The following is a 21593-nucleotide window of genomic DNA, read 5'->3' as shown; positions in this document are numbered from 1 at the left end:
CTCAAGGACAACAAAGACTTCTCTCTGCCAGCAATTGGGCTTTCTGCTGAGAGACCTGCCTGCCAAGTGCTGCCCTAACCTGTTTCTGGGCCCTTTAAAGGTGCAGCTGGTGGAAAAGGACAGAAATCCATGCGAAGACTGCCATGTGGGGAAATTGTCGATGCACCACCCGCCCCGTGGCTGCTAAACGACTCGCTGCCGGCCTCACAGCTAAAATCGATGTTCCCCCTGCAATCGCGGCTGGGAGATCGAAGCAACGCGGCTGGAGAAATGACATGCAACACCTGCAGCGGCTGCTATTAATGATGCAAGCCCCCGCGCAGTGCGGTTTCTTGGCACCATGCAACCGGATTCCAACGCAACATGTCTGGGTGCAGAAAATCAACGCAAGGCCTGCCCAGACCCACGATGCCCGTCTGGGATCGACGCATCGTGCTCTTGCGGGAGAGAAAAAAAGATGCAGGCCGACCGGATCGGAGAAAGAATGACACACAGTCTCACTTCCGAGCAAGAAATCGACACATCGTTGGCCTTTTTTGATGCACACTTGCCCATGTGGCTTTATTTTGACGCTACCCAGGTACATTTGTGCGACAACAGTGTTCTCACTGTTCTCCAAGGATTTAAGACTCTTATTCCTTTTTAAAATTCATATCTTGACTTGTGTATGTCGGATGTTTGTTGTTTTGGTCTTCTTTTGTTTAGATAAATATTACCTATTTTTCTAAACCTGTGTTGTGTCATCTTGTAGTGTTTTCACTGAGTTACTACGTGTGTTGGTACAAATACTTAACGCAGTTCTTCTGAAGTGCTCGTGCCAAGAAGCCTGCAACAAAACCCAGCATACCAGTTCCAACTGGATTTTGCCTGGGCCCTCCTGGTAGCTTCTGGAAAATTGATTCTTGAATCACTAAGTGGCTCCCAAAATGCATTGGATCCTTGGCTGGTGTTGGAGTGTAACTCTCTCCCTAAAGTTTAAAGATTGCAAATGTGAACACTTTTTTTGAATTTTTTCACAAAAGACCAGAGGCTACAATGGGACTGGAGCTGTACCACAGTTGCTGTCCCGCATCACCAGTCGAATTAAACTTGCTGGTTTGCCCCGCTGAAAGCAGCTTGACATCCAGAAAACTTTCCAAATCTCAACACTGAGGATTTTGCCTACACCAACACTGAGTAGCACCCCACCATCATTGAACCTCTATTGGATCCAGCAGGCAGACCACCTCGTCATTGAGAAACTTCATCCAGAAAAAAGATCAAGTAAGAAGGTGAACTTTTTACCAGGATGAACCTGGTCTCTGTAGCGGACCTATGCTCCACAGTGGTCAGCCTTAACTTTTGACCTGGTTTAATGACTAGATACCCACAGTTGGCGTTCTGAGCTTATAGGTGCTAGCAAACTCAAAAAAACATACCTTCGGTTCCCTTGACCTGAATTTTGTCATTTTGGTGTCTTTCTACTAATTAAAACTGATATTATTTTTATAAATTGGAATGGGATTGTGATTGTGTTGTGTTTTTCAACTTATAAACTATTTTGGTAATGATAAATGCTTTTTATATGTTTCTTTTGAACTAAGCCTGACTACTCTGCACCACAGCTACCCAGGACTGAGCTAACGGTTAAATTAAAGTAACCTAAAGGACCCAGTACAGAATAGTGACATTAATACTTGGTGATTGTTACAAATGGGGTCTCTAGTTGGCAGAGGTATACACCCTTGTCCAAGTAGGGACCACAATCCTAGTCAGGGTAAGTCACACACAATACAAATTATCCTGTGCCCAACCTCTGGTAGATCGGCACTGATCAGTTAGGCTTAACTTAGAAGGCGATGTGAAAAGTATTTGTGCACTAAATTATGCAGTAACACAGTGAAAACACCACAAAAATACACTACACAGATTTACAAAAATATAAGATATTTATCTGAGTAAATTAAGGTCACAATGATCAAGATTTGATAAGCACCAGTTGAAATATCACTTTTGTCATGATAAGAAGAGTCTTAAGTCTTTATTAATCAACAAATGTCTCTTTTGGGCACAAAGTTCCTGGTATGCGTCAAAATTACATGCACGGACACTGCAGAGGAGGAGATGCGTGGAAAAAGGAAGGTGTGCATCAGAGTTCAGGAGGCGCACAGACGATGCGTAGATTCTACCCACGCTGCAAGGGCTTTGCATCGATTTCCAGCGCGCAGTCTTGGAACCTCACTGTGATGTGGGGTCTTTTGCGTGGAAATCCTGGGCATGCAGGACGAAGTCACAGTTGCTGCATCGATCCTGTGTGGTGATGCGTCAGAGTTTCTGTCGCACAGCACGTGCTGTGTCGATTCCTCAGGCAGGAAGTCGGGCTGCGTTGTTCCAGCTTGGTGATATGTTGATCCGGCACGGCTGTGCATCAAACTTCCGGTCGCAATGCAGGTGCTGCGTCATTCTCCACTCGGCCAGCCGGGCGTTGTCGTTCCTGTTCGGCGATGTGGTGATTCTTTCACTTACGGCAGGCTGTGCGTTGATTCTGGCAGGCTGTGCAGCACTTTTCGCCACACAAGGCGTTTCCTTGAAGAGTAGATGTCATTTTTGCCCTGAGACTTCTGGAACAGGAGGCAAGCTCAATCCATGCCCTTGGAGAGCACTTCTCAGCAGAGTCAGAGGCCAGCAAGGCAGCAGGGCAACAGCAAGGCAGCAGTCCTTCACAGCAGAGCAGTCCAGGTGAGTCCTTTGGGCAGCCAGGCAGCTCCTCTTGGCAGGTTGCAGGATCTTTTTCAGAGTGTCCATCCCAGAACCTGTCTGAGTTGGTGGGGTCACGGACCCAGTTTCTATACCCAAAAGAGCCTTTGAAGTGGGGGACACTTCATAGAGTGGTTTTGAAGTGCACTAAGTCCCCTTTCAGTACAGGTCTGTCTGCCAGGGTCCTAGTAGGGGGTTTGGCAGTCCATTGTGTGAGGGCAGGCCACTAGCCTTTGAAATGAAAGTGTCAGGCCCCTTCACCCTTCCAGCCCAGGAAGACCCATTCAGTATGCAGATGAGTGCAGGTATGACTGAGCATCTTGTGCTTGTGGTTGTCTGGGTGAAATGCACAAGGGAGCTGTTACCCAGCCCAGCCCAGCCCAGATGTAGATTGGAGACAGGCTGTAAGGCACAGATGGATTTTGAGAGCAGAGAATTGATTACTTTCTAAAAGTGACATTTCTTAAATAGTGATATAAAAACCAACCTCACCAGTAAGCAGGACTTTGTATTACCATTCTGGCCATACTAAATATGACCTGTTTATTCCTTTCTGATTAGAATCTACCACTCAATTAGTCGATGAGGGTAGCCCTAATGTTTGCCTATGAAAGGAGCAGGCCTCACAGCAGTGGAAAACTAATTTAGGAGTTTAACACTACCAGGACATATAAAACACACAGGTATATGTCCTGCCTTTTACCTACACAGCACCCTGCCCTATGGGTTACCAAGGGCCTACCTTAGGGGTGACATATATGTAGAAAAAGGGAAGTTTAGGGCTTAGCAAGTATGTTTAAATGCCAAGTCGAAATGGCAGTGTAACTGCACACACAGGCCTTGCAATGGCAGGCCTGAGACATGGTTAAGGGGCTACTTATATCAGTGGCACAACCAGTGCTGCAGACCCACTAGTATCATTCAATCTAAAGGTCCTGGGCACATGTAGTGCACTTTTCTAGGGACTTACAAGTAGATCAGATATGCGAGTTGGGTATGAACCAATGTTACCATGTTTTAAGGGAGAGAGCATATGCACTTTATCACTGTTTAGCAGTGGTAAAATGTGCAGAGTCCTTAAACCAGCAAATACAGTATCAGAAAAGTGGAGGCAGGCAGGCAAAAATTTGGGGGATGACCACCCTAAAGCTGTCATGTCTAACAGTGATGCCTCACAATCACCCTAACTGATAATCCACTTTCTCAAAAATGGCAAATATCACTACCCAATTAACTTTCAAATGGCTAAGGAATGGCAGAAGATAAATGGGGAGTCAATGGGCCTAGTCTGTAGAACTCACTAACTTCAAGCCCAAAAGTAGAACCAAATTAAGGGGGTCATTCTGACTCCCGCCGCCGGCGGTAACCGCACGCCTGGCGGGAGCCGCCGAATGACCGCACTGCGGTCAAATGACCGCGGCGGTCATTCTGAGTTTCCTGCTGGGCTGGCGGGCGACAGCCAGAAGGCCGCCCGCCCGCCCAGCGGGAAACCCCCTTCCACGAGGAGCCGGCGGAGTGGAAAGGGTGCGACGGGTGCAGTTGCACCCGTCGCGATTTTCAGTGTCTGCAATGCAGACACTGAAAATCTTTGTGGGGCCCTGTTAGGGGGCCCCTGCAGTGCCCATTGCCATTGGCACTGCAGGGGCCCCCAGGGCCCCCACGACACCTGTTCCCGCCAGCAAGGTTCTGGCGGTCAAAACCACCAGAACCAGGCTGGCGGGAAGGGGGTCGGAATCCCCATGGCGGCGCTGCCTGCAGCGCCGCCATGGAGGATTCCTCAGGCCAGGGGAAAACCGGCAGGAAACCGCCGGTTTCCCTTTTCTGACCGCGGCTTTACCGCCACGGTCAGAATTGGCCTGGATGCACCGCCAGCCTGTTGGCGGTGCATCCGCGGTCCCCGGCCCTGGCGGTCTATGACCGCCAGGGTCGGAATGACCCCCTAAATGTGTTTCAGAAAAGGTGTAAAAAGGTGAACTGTTGAGAACCTGTAAATCATCTCCACGCAAACAGGGGTATCGCTTGAAGAATATAAAATTGGGACTCAAGGGACAGCAATTTAATTCTAACTTCTGCTTCATCACATCTTACAGTCTCAACTATAATGTTACCATGTCACAATGCTATAACAAACTTTAGAAAAAAATAAATAGAGGCATTTAGAATAGGCTTACAAGGGATGAAAGGATGTAGAAAAGTAGACCTTGATTTGCTTTCTCAAGTATACAAAAATGTGATGGATGGCATGCTTGAATTAATCTCCACCACTTGCAATTACTTGGGCTGCATCTCAGTCAATAGCTATCTCGCCCATCATGCCACCACAATTTGCACTCCGTCTTGTGCAAATCAGTCTTGACCCTGTTCCAATAGCAACAGTTCAGTCTGAACTGACAGGTGAGGTCCTCCCTGAACCAGAAAACAGGCAACCCAAGACTGATTTTACCCTTATTACCACGCCATTAGCTGGGTATAGCTTGGTTCCGCTGACACAGTGTGCATTGGACCCAAGTCTGAGTATACCTGTCCTACTTAGGGCTTTGCACTGAAGTACACACAAAAAAGGATGGAAGGAATGCTGGAATTAATCTGAGCAACTGATAGCTACTCATGTCCATGTCTCAGTCCATGACTATTTTGTGCACCATTCCACCTCCATTTGGACCCAACCAAATTTGTTTTCTTGTCAGAAATCAACCATTGGAGGGGTTTGAAGAAGAATTTCGACCACTGGTCAAAGTGTGTGTGTGATCCCAGGTCTTCCTAGTGCATGACCATCTACATCTATGAATGAAATACTCTACCACATCCTGTTGATACAATATGCTATTAAGTATTTTTAAGGTGATGACTTTTGCCATTCAGTGAAGTACTTATGGCATTCATATAGATCAAACCCTAGTCAAGATCCTCCAGGCCTAGCTGAATCAGAGAAGACTGTAACTATTGAGGCTCATGGGGCATCAAATTTGAATCTCTACTGAACATCTTGTTTGTCCTTTGTAATAGCAGTGATATCAAAAGCTAACATGAGGTTTAAAGAATGATAAAGCTCAAAACATTATGGGGGTCATTACGACCCTGGCGGTTGATGGAGAAGTGGCGGTTTTACCGGCAACAGGCTGGCGGTAAAAAAAATTGAATTATGACCATGGCGGTTACCGCCATGGTCATCCGCCACTTCTCCGATCAGACCGCCATGGCGGAGACGACCGCTGGGCTGGAGACTTGGGTCTCCAGCCCGGCGGCCGTCACAAGACCGCCGGCGGTATCATGACCCGGCTTACTGCCATGGATTTCATGGGGTTTGGAACCGCCATGAAATCCATGGCGGTAAGCACTATCAGTGCCAGGAAATTCCTTCCCTGGCACTGATAGGGGTCTCCGTCACCCCCTCCCCCGAGTCCGTCCCCAACACCCCCCACCCCCCTGCAACCCCCAAAGGTGGCAGGACACCCCTCCCCACCCCTACCCTGACATCACAACACTGACACACACCCGACGCGTATGCAGACACCACCAACACACATTCCCGCACACACACGAACAAACATGCCAACAGACACACACACAGTCATACACGCACACCCTCATTCAGACATACACGCACACATCCATAAAGACATACATACAGACAGACATGCACACATTTCCATTCACACTACACCCCGCATGCATACACGCACTCACACACCCCCTCTACATACTCACACGCACACCCCCATGCACCCACACATCACACAACACCCCCCCAACTCCCTCCCCTAACGGACGATCAACTTACCTTGTCCGTTGATCTTCCGGGAGGGGATGGGATCCATGGGGGCTGCTCCGCCACCAGCACACCGTCAACAGAACACCGCCACGCCGAATCACAGAACGTGATTCGGTGGGCGGTGTTCTGTTGACGTGGCAGTGGAGGTGGAGCAACCTCCACTTCCCCGCCGCCCGCCAGTATGGCTGCTGGCGGCTCTCTGTCCGGAAAAGGACAGAGGGCTGCCAGCAGTCATAATACGCCGAGCGGAAAACCGCCACCACTGGCGGTCTTCAGCACGGCGGTCCCTCGGCGGTCTTGTGAAAAGACCGCCGAGGTCGAAATGACCCCCTATGTTGCTTAGTATCCCTTTAACCTGGGCTAAAATGTTTTGAGGCCAACTTGATCAAATATTCAATGTAGAGTGGATAGTGATGACCCCAGAAAAGGCCCCCATTTCTTCCAAGCTGTACTTTTGCTGTGGATGCAAATCCCTGTAAAAAGTATTCCACTTGGATAGGAGGCTGAGGTTGAGACCCCCCTCACCAAGGGATTTGGCCTTAACCTCTGCTTTTCTTTACCCACCATTGGCTAGTAATAAGTGTTTCTATAATCTGGCAGTTGTCTGTCACTTTACCTTTGAAAATCAAAACCCACAATGTCTGGTCTATGCGCCTGGGACATAGTTAAAACTAGTTAACAAGTAGGATTTTCTTCTTCTCACTCTGCAAATAACTTCAAGCTCATCTTAGTTACTCAAGATCTCATTATAGCACATCCTTACTTTGCATTGCTAAAATAGATGAGACTGTGTGCTACTACATTTTTCATCTGCTTTTTAAAAAAGTGGCATGACAAGCCATACTACTATCAGGTGACTGCATTATACGAAAAGATGTTTGGGACATCTTTTTTCATGTCCCCATACATTTCTCAAACCAGCAGTTTTTCCTCTTGGATTTGGGTGGTCCACATTCCCACTTCAGATTTCTGTTTCACTGGAGTATTAACTCTATGGATGCACCTTTTATACTACAGCGGGATTCTGGTAATGTGGGTTAATTATCTAATATTTTCTCTTCCTACATCTAAAGAACCAGAAGCTAGAGAATATATTGTGGTATTTAACGCAAGGCATCTTAACCATGAATGGAAAATCATGGCAGAAGACATCCTTGGAGAGTCACTGCAGGCCGTTCTAGGATGGGGGTTGTTACATCTTCAGTGGCTGGTGGCAATATAGTGCTGACTTTCCAGAGAACCAGTGAACATTGGCTAAGGAGCAGCTCATGGTTAATCTGGAATTGCTTCTATATACCCTGATGGGCTGAGCGCCAATCTACATCTTAAGCCACAGCTCCAAGATATCTTGAACCATTGCTTCCCTTGCAGGGAGGAGTATAGAGGTCTGGTCTCAGCATCATCTGAATTTACCAAATTCAAAATGGTTTGCTAGATGCCGCTGTTTTTGCAGGGGTGGCCTGTTCCCTCTTCTTCCTTAGGTAGAGGCCACAGAGACCAGGCTGAAAGTATGAGGGTTATGTCTGAGACAGTGCATGGGCTACTGATCCAGGAAGACAATATATGATCCTCCAATTAGAGAAAGCAGGTACCTATTAACCAAGGGCAGCATCAGGATTGGCTGCAGAGCAGGCTATGCTGCAAGCCTGTTCATGCAGCGAAGATGGAAAGATGAGCGGCGCGGTGCAGGTCAGACGATCAGGTATGTTTATTAAATTTATTTTTTATTTAATAAATGTACCCCTCCCCTCCGCACCCCCCCTTGCGCTGCACCCGCCCTGCCCCTTGTTTGTCATAGCGAGCTGCAACTGGGCAAGACACCTTCAGATTGTGACTTTGGCCAATTAATTTGTCTGTTTTGTATCTAGCACATGGAGAGGACGTGATTCTCTAGAAAAGGGACACCCAGAAATGCACCACTTGCAGCACAGTTTTTTCACTGGAAACATTTCAAAGGTTGTCCCCTGGTAATATCAGAAAGTGGACCATTGAGCTTTCATGCACACTTTCATCTAGCATGCACAGTGTGTTATCAGTGAGGGGCTTCAGTTTACTAATTTTAAAAAATTAGTCTGTCCTCTGTTTCCTTAACACATTGGAAGTAAAAAGTACTCTTATTTTTTTATAACCTCCCATCCATGAATAACTACTAGAAGAAGATCCAATTACTACAATCAATTACTACATCTACAATGAGTGATTCAAACAAACTCATAGGCCAATATATACAGATTGTACAAGCTTCGAAAAAAGGGAATAAAACTAAACTTTTCAGTGGACCATGGCCCCTGACTACTTGATATGGAAGACCATTCTCAGCCCACAAATTAGCTTAGAAGGACTAATGTTTGTGGCACAGCATTATGCAAACATCTATGCAGATGTTAAAATGGAGTTACAATTATTACACATGTATTTTCACTTGGGATTTACCAACCTCTGTCTATGACTTCTATGCTCCTCAAAAAGCCAACAATTTCAAGTAGAAAGAAATCTTTATCCCACCGATGGCATTCTACCAATTCGTAGTCCACAGAAGCCAATATGTTTTGAAAAGTAATATTTGAAAAGCAAAGAGACGTTGTCTAAACATACAAAAGAGGTGAATCAAGCAAATTCCTGGGAAACCAAGATGATTGGACCGCTTTCCTTAGTCTGCCTGATGCCTATATTTACTGCTGTTTATTGGACCGGATTTGGCACTGACCTTACTGTGAAGACACTTTGATTCACACAAAATCAGACTTTGTGGAATTGAAGGAGGACGCTCATGAGCCAACCTCCTGCATGAGTGAAACACATGTCAACTAATCTCCCATAACCCAACTTGTGTTGTTTTTTTGAAAGTTCAACAATATTTTCGAAAAGTAAAAATTGACCTATCTAACAAAAAAGAGGAATTTCGTGAGTGATTGAATATCTTATCGACTACATTCAATAACGGTTTCCTGCAAGGCTTTTTTCCCCAGAAAGTCATGCATGTAACATGCTTACAGGCCCACTAATGTCAGGATTCACGTTGTATGTATACTAGTGCCTATGTCTTTGGTTTCCATGTTCAAGATTGTTATTTAGCTATTGACTCAGACACCTTGCAAGCACTGTAAAAAGAGCAAAAGGGTGAAAACTGATCATCCAGTAAGGCCTGGGTTTCAACATAATTTTCCCTGCGGTCAAAAATAAATAAATATTAGTGCAACATTTTTTAAGAAAAAAAAATAATCCTGTAGTCTTGGTGCATGAAAGGAAGTGAACATGCGGTCTCAGAAAAAGGGAATGCATGTTATTGAATTGCCTCCGTATGTGAGCTTGGTACATTTAAAAGAGGATCTAATAGGTCTCACTAGAAACTAGAATTCCCACTACTCGAGTGTAGGGATTTGTATTTAGGATGCCACCTTGTTCATCACTTCACTTGGGCTATGCCACACATCAACCCCTTTGTACTAGTGAAGTATGCTTTTAGAACAGCACTGTTTGTATCTGACAAATCAGTGGGAATAATGAAATCCCTCTGCTTCATATATGGGGGCATATTACTGCCCTGCTGCTGGAAACCCAGGGCCATGAAACTCTGAAGAGTAGTGCTCGGTAGTTGTGGTTCCCCAGCCCCTCTAATCATGAGGAAAGAAGGATTTTCCTGCTCAATCTTGATATGGACCAGCAGCAAACCTCCAAGATGTTATTAGACACAGCCTGTAGGTGCTGTGCCAGAAACACAGAAATTGCTAGAAGTTGGCATCAACTCTATAGGCTCAACAACAGATACTGTAAAAAACATCACTTTTTGCAAGTCTAATGACTGGGAAAACTAAATGAAAAATAATAAACGATGAATGTGACAGAGAACAACTTGTTAAACTCAGCAGAGGACAGCGTGACTTTGTCAGGTGATTTCTGCACCCCCCACTTTCAGGATATTTTAACATCAGCCTTGGAAGTCACAAATGGCAGAACTAATGAACAGTCCATTCCCTGCAGACATGCTAATCAGTGCCTTGCCTATATTTACCTAGAGGGTATTTCTTTTGCTATAGTTACAAGAATATGCTAAGGGGATCCTTAAAGCATTGTCTGGTTCATGTGTTCAATGGTACACTACGCTGTAATGGTCAGAGTACATGTTAATAATTAAATAGTATTTAATTTTCATGAAGACTGTGTGCGGGACTGCCAATATGGATGTTGTTTTATGATACTGAAGTAATATAATCATTAAAGAGAACATGCTGAGGACATTGGGGATTGTAGACCTCATACTTTCAGCCCAGGCACAGTCTTTTCAAAGAACATTCTGTCCAGTCCTTATACAAGAGAAATATTTGGGCATTTTCTTTGGCTTGTAACTTTGATATTTTGCTGTTGTGAGCAGCTGTCTCTTGGTCGCTACTGGAGAACCTCATTTTGAAATAACCTGCTAAATCTTGTTGGGGCCTATGCAAAATAAAAAATAACACTAGTCCTTAAAGACTTTTAAGTATCTTTTCACTTTAGAGACAGTTCCCTAACCTTCAGTGGACTTGTGTCTGCCAGGCTTTCCATCTTTAAGTACAAGGCTGCTGCCTGCCTAATTACAAGTGCTTTCTTATGTTACTTCGGTGGTCAATGCCGACACACCATTAGCAAATAGTAGTGCAAAGTCTCCCTTATAATATTTCAAGTATATTTTACTGATATTCTTGTCCCAATAACAAATCAATGTTTGTGCCCATAACTATGCTGATCTGGGTTTTTCTTGTCTTATTTCCATCCTCTTTCGTATTTCATTAGAGATAAGCATGGCTGTTTCTGTAGAGGTAGCTTCCAGAATGCAGTTACACTGTTCGATTCAGTACGTAGGATACTGACAATATTGGCAATTCCTTTATCTGACAAAGGGAAGTACTGAGTTTGTAGGAAAGGAAATAGGCGTCTCGGTGTATTTAATCCTGACAGCTTGCTATTACAGAAAATATACCCACCCACCAGAATAATTTAGCAATTAACCATTTATGAATTGATTTTGTCTCTAGGCAGGCTCCTTTCATAGAAAAATCATGAATGAGCTAAATTCAGAGTTTAAATCTCCACCAAGTAATCTGAGTATATTTTGACTAATGAGCTTTCTTATTGCAATATGTGACAGTGTTTACACCTGTATCTAATATGTATCTAAGGGCAATCAAAAAGTGAAGGTACTTCTGACCCCAAGCCAGGGAGGATAGAATTTAGGACAGGATCTCGACCGCTTTCTGCTTATCAGACTAGGGTAACCTTTGTAATTCGCATTGTAGTGTGTACAAAATAAACATATTGATCTGACGCTGCCTGTTGTGTTCATAAAGCTTCGCTGTTTTTTATTTGTTTTTTCCTTCGTGTAAGGAGCCAGTGGACATCTTGGTTATGGTTTTGGTATAAAAACCGCATCCTAGCCACTGTCCCACACTTGGAAAATGTTTTTCCGCCTTGTGCGGGCCCACATCCTTAGCACTCTTGGAATGAGTGCCCCACAAAGTTCCTGTGCATCAATGTCATCTATCCTGGGAACTATGCTGCTTAGCATGTAACTAGTGTAGTACACTTAGCTCTTCTATATAAATGTTTGATAACGTCACTGGTATATATATATATATATATATATATATATATATATATATATATATATATATATATATATATATATATATATATATATATATGTGTAGGTGGTATGTTTTATGTGGTATTTGTAAATCGGGAGCTCTTGATTAATAGGAATCCCTAGTATTTGGGGCTCTGAACCTTTAGATTAGTCGTGGAGATCATTCTGATATTAGGCGTTTGGCTATAATTAATTCTCAATCATTTTCATTTTATTTCCCTTTGTCGGTGTCTTAGGGAAGCATGAAGATTTGAGGCCATTATAATTTTTTTGTTGCTCATGATTTATGAAACACTTGAGCACATTTTATGTGAAAACCAATAAGGTAATATTTTTACATTATTGGGTGACTTATTTGCAAAGGTACACCCGTTGTTGGTGGGATACAGAAGCTATTTTGAAGAGTTGTTTCTTTGCTAAGTGTTTTAGATGTCTTCCACTCTTTGAGTCAAACTATTGTACCTTGCTTTTTGAGTATATGGTATTCTTTAACGTCTTTATTGTTTGGAATGCCCACAATAACATCCTCCCTAGCCCAGCAGCATATTAATGAAGACACTACACACAGAGCTCTAAAACAGACGCATTTATTCCTTCACATACAATCACACACACCACTCTGAATATCTATAACCATTAATAACCATACCATAACACCTCCCAGCAAGTTGTATAATTTCTCTGTTGATTCCTCGTAGAACCCAAGGGTCCTAGCGCACATGGTCTCACAACATTACGTCTCCCCTTGAGTTAAAGAAAAAGTATAAACAACAGTTACATTATATTTCTTCAATAAGTCGTGGAGACACTCGCAGCAATTGGCTGGATTGAGTCGTATGAGGTAGTTGAGATGCACTCTGGTTGGGCAGCAGCAGTACAGGTTCTGATGCTTGATCTGGACTGTTAGACAGGGTCACCTCTTTCACAATTGTAGGAACTGATGAACATCGAGGTAGGTGTTTAAAGCGTGATGAGCCCCGTGTGATTGACTTTCTGTGATGATGCACCATCATAATGTGTCCTGTGCATGTCACCACCCTCAGAGGATCAACAGCAAATGGATTGTCTGTTTTCTGCTTTTATTTCTCTTGACCAGGACCCAGTCACCTTCAACAAAGGCTGTTTATTGAGCTTGTCGACACCAATCAGGCATATGTTTTCTTTCTGCACTTCAGAAAACTGTCTGTGACGCAAGCCTTATCCGACCCTCACCAGTTGTGAAGTGAGGAGTTGAAAGATGAGTATGGAAGGCTTGACACAGGGCTTGGTTTAGCTCAACCCCTCCATCGATGCTTGTTGAATTACCGATTTGAGGGGACCTATGAATAGTCCCACAATGCCATTGGTTTGGGGCGACACAGGTGTACTGTTTTGATGTTTGACATTTAGGAGATTATTTACAAGAGTCCTATGGCGCTGGAGAGTCACTTTTTTTAGATGTTGTAGGCCTCTCTGCCATATCTGTGAGGTGATGCAAAGCCACCCTGCCTGGCTTTTCATGTCCTCATAGATATGGAGTAAGGCAAGGCAGCGCAAAGTGCTGCCTTGCCTTACTCTGCGTCAAGGAGACCTTCTGTGCATGTTTCGGTGTGTGTTCCCAAACAACACCCATGGATGTTGATGCTTCCCATGATTTACAAAATCACGTAAACCTGGGGCAGCACAAAAACCTTACATCTCCCCAGAGCAGATGTAACAAGGAGAAATGGTTTATTTCTCCTTGTTTTTTCTTCTTTTTATATGTGCTGCAATCTGCAGCACACATAGAACGAGGAAAATGCCTCCATGAATTGTTTTTGTGCTGGAATGCAAGTGGGCATCTTTGCTTTTGGGTTTTCCAAAAATAGTGAGCAGCACTTGATGGTCAGGCTTTGACTGGCATAAGCCACAATGTGTCTCTGAGCATTCGGATGATCATTGTTTTGAGCAAGGATTGCCCCCAGCCCCACTGGGCTCACATCTACTGTGATCTCAGTATGTAACTTGGGGTCAAAACAGGACATCTCTGTTGCATTTTCAATCTCATGTTTTATTAATTTGAAGCTGATCTTATTCAGCACACCACAGGAAAGGGCCATTTCATTTTGTCAAGTCCTCTCAATGGGGTACTTACTGTAGCAAAGTCACAAATGTACCTTTAGCAATACCTGGCCATTCAGAAAAAGGATCACAGCATGGCGATACCTTGTGAGGGGCAAGTAGCTGACAGTGTTTGCACTTTATCTGGGTCATGAGTCATTCTCTCATAAGAGAATATGTATCCAAAGAACTTAAGTTTGGTCTTGTGAAACTCACACTCCCTTGTTCAGGTCAAGACAGGACAAATCCTTGGCACTGTACGATCATGATCATGTCCGCTATGAATGGACCAGGATGTCTGTAACTCTCTGCTTTGTTGGCCTGGCACATATCAACACAGATGCCCACTGCACATCCACTATCCTTTGTTGATACCAACACTAAGGGTGGAAACCCATGGCGTTTGACTGGTGGAGCACTCAATAATGTCATGCTTCAACAGCTTTTTCAGTTCTTTCTCAATGGCTTCTTGCTAGTGAAAAGCAACTCTGCGATGCCACTGGGCAACAGGGTGAATATCCTTATTAATGTGAAGTCACACTATTATTGCCTTGAGTCCTCCTAGACAATAAAACAACAATAGAAACTGACTCACAATTTCAGATTGTGTGTGGAGGTTGTAATTGAGAGACATCAGTCCCATGTGAACAGCAGTGGCAAAACTGAGTAGGCATGCACTGGTCAAATTTCCTTGAAGAGTGTGAATTGGTACTTGCATGGACACGATTTTGTATCACATCCTTGCTGTGAATGACCCTTGACTTTGCAAAAGTTTAGAAGCAGCCTACATGTATATCTTTGTGTTTGACAGTGTGAGGCACAAGAAGCAGACTATTGAACTTCTCTACTGGCATGATGTTAATTGATGCACCACTGTCTATGATAAAGATTATGGGGCAACTTTTGATTTTTATTGTACTCTTGGGGCAGTATCCAAAGGAATTAGGTTGCTTTGTTTGATGTTTAGTCTTTGTCTTTTATTTTTCCCTGCAATCAGCCAAACCAACATGTGCCTGTCGTTCCTTGGTCAATACCATCATCGAACATCCATCTTCTTCACTGGCACTTGATAATGACATTGAAGAGCCTTTGTAGGATGAGCTTGATGACGATCAGCTTTGTCTGGTTTCTACTTGTAGTAAATGATGTTGCTTTTTAGCCTTGTGGGCTTGGCAAGAATGCTTCTGGAACCTTCAGGCATCCATTTTCTCTTCTAGCTGTGATTTATTTGGTTTCTCTTTCACTTTATAACCCATTATGAAGTGGTTTTCTTTCCTGCGGCCTTTTCATGTCTGTCTTATGGGTGGGCATTTACCTTCATGGGGAAATGTAAACCCATATCAGAAACACGTTTTCCTTCTTTGAAGACGGTGGTTAGCGACCAACACTGATTCTTTTTTCACTGTTCCAGATTCCATATCAGCAGCTTGTCAGTCTGTTTTATCATCGGCTCATGCAGCCATTAGTATTTTTTTCTAACATGAGTGTCTCTCTCAACATGTGTCTTCTGAAAGAGTCTGAAAGACAACCATCGTTGGCTTCTTAAACATTAAGTTCACTAAACTTACAGTGTTTGATAAGCACATCAAGTCTTTCAACAGACTCATCCATCGTTTCACCAGCTTGCTGTCTCACTTGATTGAAAATGTACCTTTCATAATTGACATTCAGCATTGGATTGAACTTGGTGCTGGAGCAAGCTATTTTGATCTGCTTGTACGATATTGCATCACTCTGCAAACTTTTCTTCAGTACTTCTTGTACTCCGTCATTGGCAAAGTCCTTTGAATACTTAATGAGGTTCTTATTGTGTACTTCTTCTAGGATATCTATTAAGTCATCTAACGTCTCAAACCATGCTGTCCACCTAGCATCAATATTCTGCTTCTTGGCAATTTCAAAAGGTGGTGCTAGTGACTTCAGAAACATGGCTGCATCGTACTTTGTGCTCTTTTGTGCAGCCATTGAAAATAATCACTATTCTGGTGGCTTTCAGTGCACCGGATGCCACTCACCGCTGTGCACATATAGGCCTCTCAACCGGGCCCAAGTCATCATGCCCGATTTGAGTTGGTGTGGCACTTCACTCGCTCGTGCTGGTAAGGATGTTTGTACTTTCGGACCTGGTTATCACTGCCTTTAGCGTTTGCTTTGCATTGATGATGGTCCTGTGTTATGGCACAACATGGTATTTCTTCCTTCAGGCTTAACAATGGATTCTGATAGGCTTTTTGAATGCTCTCCTCCTCACGGACTTCAACCTCTTCGAGGGCCGGCCGTATATTGGCTGGAGCAGGGCTTCGACTCCACATACGCTAACATCAAACTGCTCCTCATCAATTTGAGTGTAGGAGACACGCACAGTCAGTTTGCTGTGTTGTCGCCGAATCCCAGGGAGAACAGTCTTGTTTCTTCAGGGCACACATCATCCTCATCACCAGTTGTAGTGTCCTCTCCAGCCCAGGAGCATGTAAATGGATATGCCACACAAGGAGCTCTATACCAGACGTCTTTATTCCTCAGCATAAATCACACACTGCACTCTGATTATGTCATTTCTCTGTTGTGTCTGCCCTAGAACCACAAGGGTCCTAGCACACATGATCTCACAACACTACAACCACTTGCTATTCGCTAATGTCCTGATGTAGTCAGGATCAGTGTATAGTAAAGCTGGGCATCTCTTAATTAATTTTAACAGCGCTTATGCACATTGATGAGTATTGTAGATCATGTGTTTGGATTGGCACTTGTGATGTTTTCATAGGTGTTTTCCAAGATGATGATGTGTATGGCTCTGGTGATTTGTCCTTAGTGCTTGCTACTCTAAGGTATCATGTTCGCTTTCCATTTTGGGTCAACATCAGTTTCTATTGGTGCTGCTTACTAAACTATTGGGGTCTGGAGTACTGAAAGAAGCCTGAACACTGGTGCATTTTGTCTGGGGAGATCTGAATTCTCCTTTACTTAAGTGGTGAAAGGATTTGGCCTCCACTCCTGTGACCATCTCCTGCCATCCTAGGCTCCTTCCCTCTTTAAGATTTTGCTTCACAGGTGATGCAATTGTCATACAATCATCATACAGCACCACAACTCTTACTTGTCATACCCAGAAACCAAGAACCCTAGCCCCTCATATGTTTGCTCCATACCCCTCTCAGTTGCCCTCTGGGGAGTGTGAAGTGGGTAATGAGGTTGGTAACAAACCAAGGTTCACACTGCAGTCACTCACCTTGCCCACTTCCCTTGATGCATTGTTAAGTGCAGGGTCACAGGAGAAGCAGAATGCAGGATTAAGTGCCTGGATTCTGGCGTGATGTTGCCAGTACCATTTACCTTCTCTGTGGCCATGGGTCCTGTGGAGGGACTTTCAGGCTGTAAGGCTGCAGCCAGACCCTCCCTGTAGGGTCACATGTGGATGGCAACATTTGGAACTTTGGTGCTGTTGGAGATAGGAATTGCGTGGCTATGGTTTAGTGTCGCAGCAGCCTCACAAGTCTAGTCAACCAATGCTGCCTGAAGTTGCCAGAATGGGCTGCACATACCAGATCATGCAGACCCCCACCAACCGGAACAACAGGCTGGTGGTAATTGTAGGTGGCAACCATAGGTGGGAAAGCATAGAGCATGCAAGCTGCATAGGCTGCTATGCCGACCAATTCCACTCATCTCAGACACACTCTCGCATGTCAGACACGTAGCGTGCTGATGTGCCCTCCAAGCCTCTGGAGTCAACCATCTGAGCATGATTCGAGAGCATGCTTTCAGCTGTTATTGGACTCAAACTATGACTGAGGTGGATCTAACAGTCAGAAAGCGTTTCTGGAAGGCATTTTTGTACAGACATCTTTAAGAGAATTGACAAAGGGTAAAGCACTGGTACGCAACATGATACTGGTGGAGATATTTAAATACTCCACAGAATGGTGGCAAGGTGGCAAGAAAATCTAATGCCAACTTTTGTTGAGTGCTCCTTTACAAATGTTTGCTCCTTTTTCGGGTAAAACTGTACAATCATACTTTTGTATAAAAAGTCACCAAAGATCCTAAAGGCTGATAGACATTGACTGCAAAATCTTCTTCCGTTGAGGATGGGATTTAAAAAGGAAACATCATAAATCAAATTCAAAAAGACTTCAAAGAAGGCCTCCCTTCCATAGATCAGATATTCATCTTTTCGGACACAGTTCATAATTACAGTACAGCAAAAAAAAATGCCACTCTATGTAGCTTTTCTGGATTTCAAGGTGGCCTTTGACTTGGTACCCAGGCTTACAAAGGTGCAAAACATGTGCCTGGATTCAGTACTGTTGTTGCTGATAAGAATGATTTACATTGTCACCACCTCACAAATCAGGCTAAACCAAAAAGAGATTCTCAGCAAATTATTTGCTTCCCCTGAAAGAGTGAAACAAGGCAGACAACTACCTCCCTACTATTTTCTCTTTATACAAATGACTGATATAGGGATGTGCTGAAAGCAACCCCAGACATACAAACAATAAATCACTTTCGAGTTCTTCAACTTCTATATGCCAATGACTTGATCTTGATCACCCAGCCCCCGAAAGGGTTGCAGGCTCAACTCACAGCAATGGTAGCATACCTGCAAGATGGTTTGGGTGATGTAGATGATTCTGGCTGCCAGGCTACTGTTTTGGCCTTCTCTGATTTAATAACACCACTATTCCCCTGCACTTGCTCCGGGTCGGCATGTAACATGAAATACAGCATCTGTTTCTGTTCAGCGTTCACATTAAGTTAATTGTAATAATGTGTTATGGTATTTACCCAGTGTTTCTGTTTATCAATTGGGGGTGAAGAGGCCCTTGGGCCCTGATTATGCAGTGCTTGATTGAGTTTTCTGAAGCCCTTAATTCTTTCCTCTTCCAGGTTTTTTCCCATAAATGTCTCTTTGTTGCACTTATGGAGTCGCCCTGGCTTGTGTCTCTTCCCTCTTTGTCTCTCCTCAATGCTTCTATGACCTCAGTGCTGTCTCCTTTGCCCTGCTCATCTTCTGTGATTGGGGTTTTCCCATTCCCCCTGACAGCAGTGGTAGGGAGGCCTGGGAGGCAGGAGGTTAGACCAGGCTCCCCAGTCTCACCCTTGTCCTCTTTGCACAGGCTTCTGAGTGTGGAACCCCACGCATTGGGCTCTATTCACTTTGCAAGCCTTGAGATTATTGGCACCTTTCCACGATCCACCTCCGACACCTCCTCCTGGTGATTTTGTAGCTGGCCTTTTACATGTTCCTGTGCCTGTGCCTCCATATCTCTCCTTGAGCTCCCCCTTGTTCCATACATCATGGAAGATCAGGTTTTTACTGAGTAACCTCTAAAATTGTCTCTGTAGTGGATAAGCGGTGGACAGACTGACAGGACACAGCAAGCCGCACCAACCTATCACTGTCCGCTTCTGCTGTGCACCGCAGCCCGAAGCTCTGAGCCTGCCTGCCTGCAGTTGGCCCTTGGATTCGACCGGCTCCAAGTTTACACTCTCCGAACCTCACCAGCAGTCCCCCTCTGTAACATTCAAGTTGATTGATTGGTTGATCCGGGGGTCCAGCCCCGCTTGCCCCTGCTTGCCTCCAGGGGCAACCATGCCAAGCCACAGAAGAGGGTACAGAGGGAAGGCATTATAGAGCAGGGGCCGGAGGGGGGCAGAGCTGCTCTCCGCTTTCCTGCTTGGGTGGTGTCAGATGGCTCACTTGGCGATTGTGCGAATCTATGACCTCACCTCTCCTCTTCTCTCCACCTCCTCCACCTCCTCCTCCGCAGGTCGGGTCGTGTCAGGTCGTTGCCATACTTGACCGCCCTGGGGCACTGGCACCGATACAGAAGCTGACACCAATAAGGCAGGGTGCCAGTGAGGTGCCTCAGACTTGCGCCCTGCTCCTTCCCCTCCTCCTGCCTGCCTGCCTGCCTGCCTGCCTGCAGCGTCACAGCATCACAGCACAGCACAGCACTTCCGGCACTAGCAGCTCAGCACCAAGTTCACCGTTATTCCAATTCCAGACAAGATGCAATGTCAAATGTCATCTTGGTTATTCTTAACTGATTCACCCTTCATTCACTGCAGTGATGGTAGCATACCGCAAAGTGAATGGCCTGAAGAGAACAACATTCCTGGCTTTCAGAAAGAAGCAAAAATACACCAAATCCTTTTACATCAATAACACAAAGTTAGCTTAAGTAAAATCCTTCACCTATCTTGGCCTAAATATCTCAAACAACGTCCAGCGGGGCCCGCACTTTAAAAAGGTGAGAAAGAAATCTGAACTTTTTTTAATGCAATCCTTAGAATTCCTTGCATGCAGGGCGAAAAACTCTTAGAACACATTTAATGGTCCAGGCAAAGGCTGGAAGTCAAATTACCAACGGAGCCACACTTTGGGGTCCTGATAAAAAAAAGAATCCAAAATAGGATGTCTCAAAAGGAATTTCAGGAAAGTCTACCAATGCTACCAACAGGCCTTCCTTGTGTTGCAGTAGAGGCACATGTTAGCTATACCTGCATCCTAAAAGGATGTCAAATGGCTCAAACAAAGTGCCACCTAAAACAATCAAATCATTTGAAACATATTTGATAGACAAAGCCTGGAAATAACACCTCAAACTCTGCTGAAAATATGTCATTGCCTTTGGGAGAAAAAAGTGCATTGTCTCAGTCTAGTTATTCGCCAAATAGCCCTTCACTAAAGCTTATGATGACACACAGAAAAAACTGGACTGATCACAAACAGTTTACTACCCTGTAAATAGACAAAAAAAACATAAAAATCTGGAGAACCTTCGCCCAGCAGGGCAAGCTAGATTGTTTGATATTTCACCATACACACAACAATATCTGGTTGAACACAAGAATCACAGAGAGAGTAGACCATTTACACATGCTAAAAGCAGCACACTTCTTTTGAACTATCTGCTAGGAAACAGAAAACAATCTCCCACTGCCAACTGTTTTTGTAGTAAAACTGAAGACCGCAGATTTTCTGTTAAGGTGCGTTCTCTATGGTTACATCAGTAGGACCACCATCAGATATGTCCTTCTTAAAGAACACCCTGAATATGATGATGATTACATCTTCTCCCTTCTAAGTGATATCTCTGATGAGATAACCAGACAGGCCAAAAGTTGAGACCTAAGGGAAAAGTTAAGTTACCTACTGTGGCAACTTCAAACGGAAGCAATATCAGACATATTTTAGAAAAAGCACAACTTGAATATGATGATGAAAACATTTTTTTTGCATTAAAACAACATCTCTGAGGAAGTACCTGGAGAGGTGGGGGGATACCTAGTTACATTTTGAGAGTCCAGAAGAAAAGAGTTGAAAGATAACTTGAGAAATAAGTCTGAATAACTCAATGTATCCCCATCAGCATC

The sequence above is a fragment of the Pleurodeles waltl genome, chromosome 5 (assembly GCF_031143425.1).
Source record: "Pleurodeles waltl isolate 20211129_DDA chromosome 5, aPleWal1.hap1.20221129, whole genome shotgun sequence".
NCBI classification, from domain to species: domain Eukaryota; kingdom Metazoa; phylum Chordata; class Amphibia; order Caudata; family Salamandridae; genus Pleurodeles; species Pleurodeles waltl.
Note: the sequence above shows the minus strand (reverse complement) of the source record.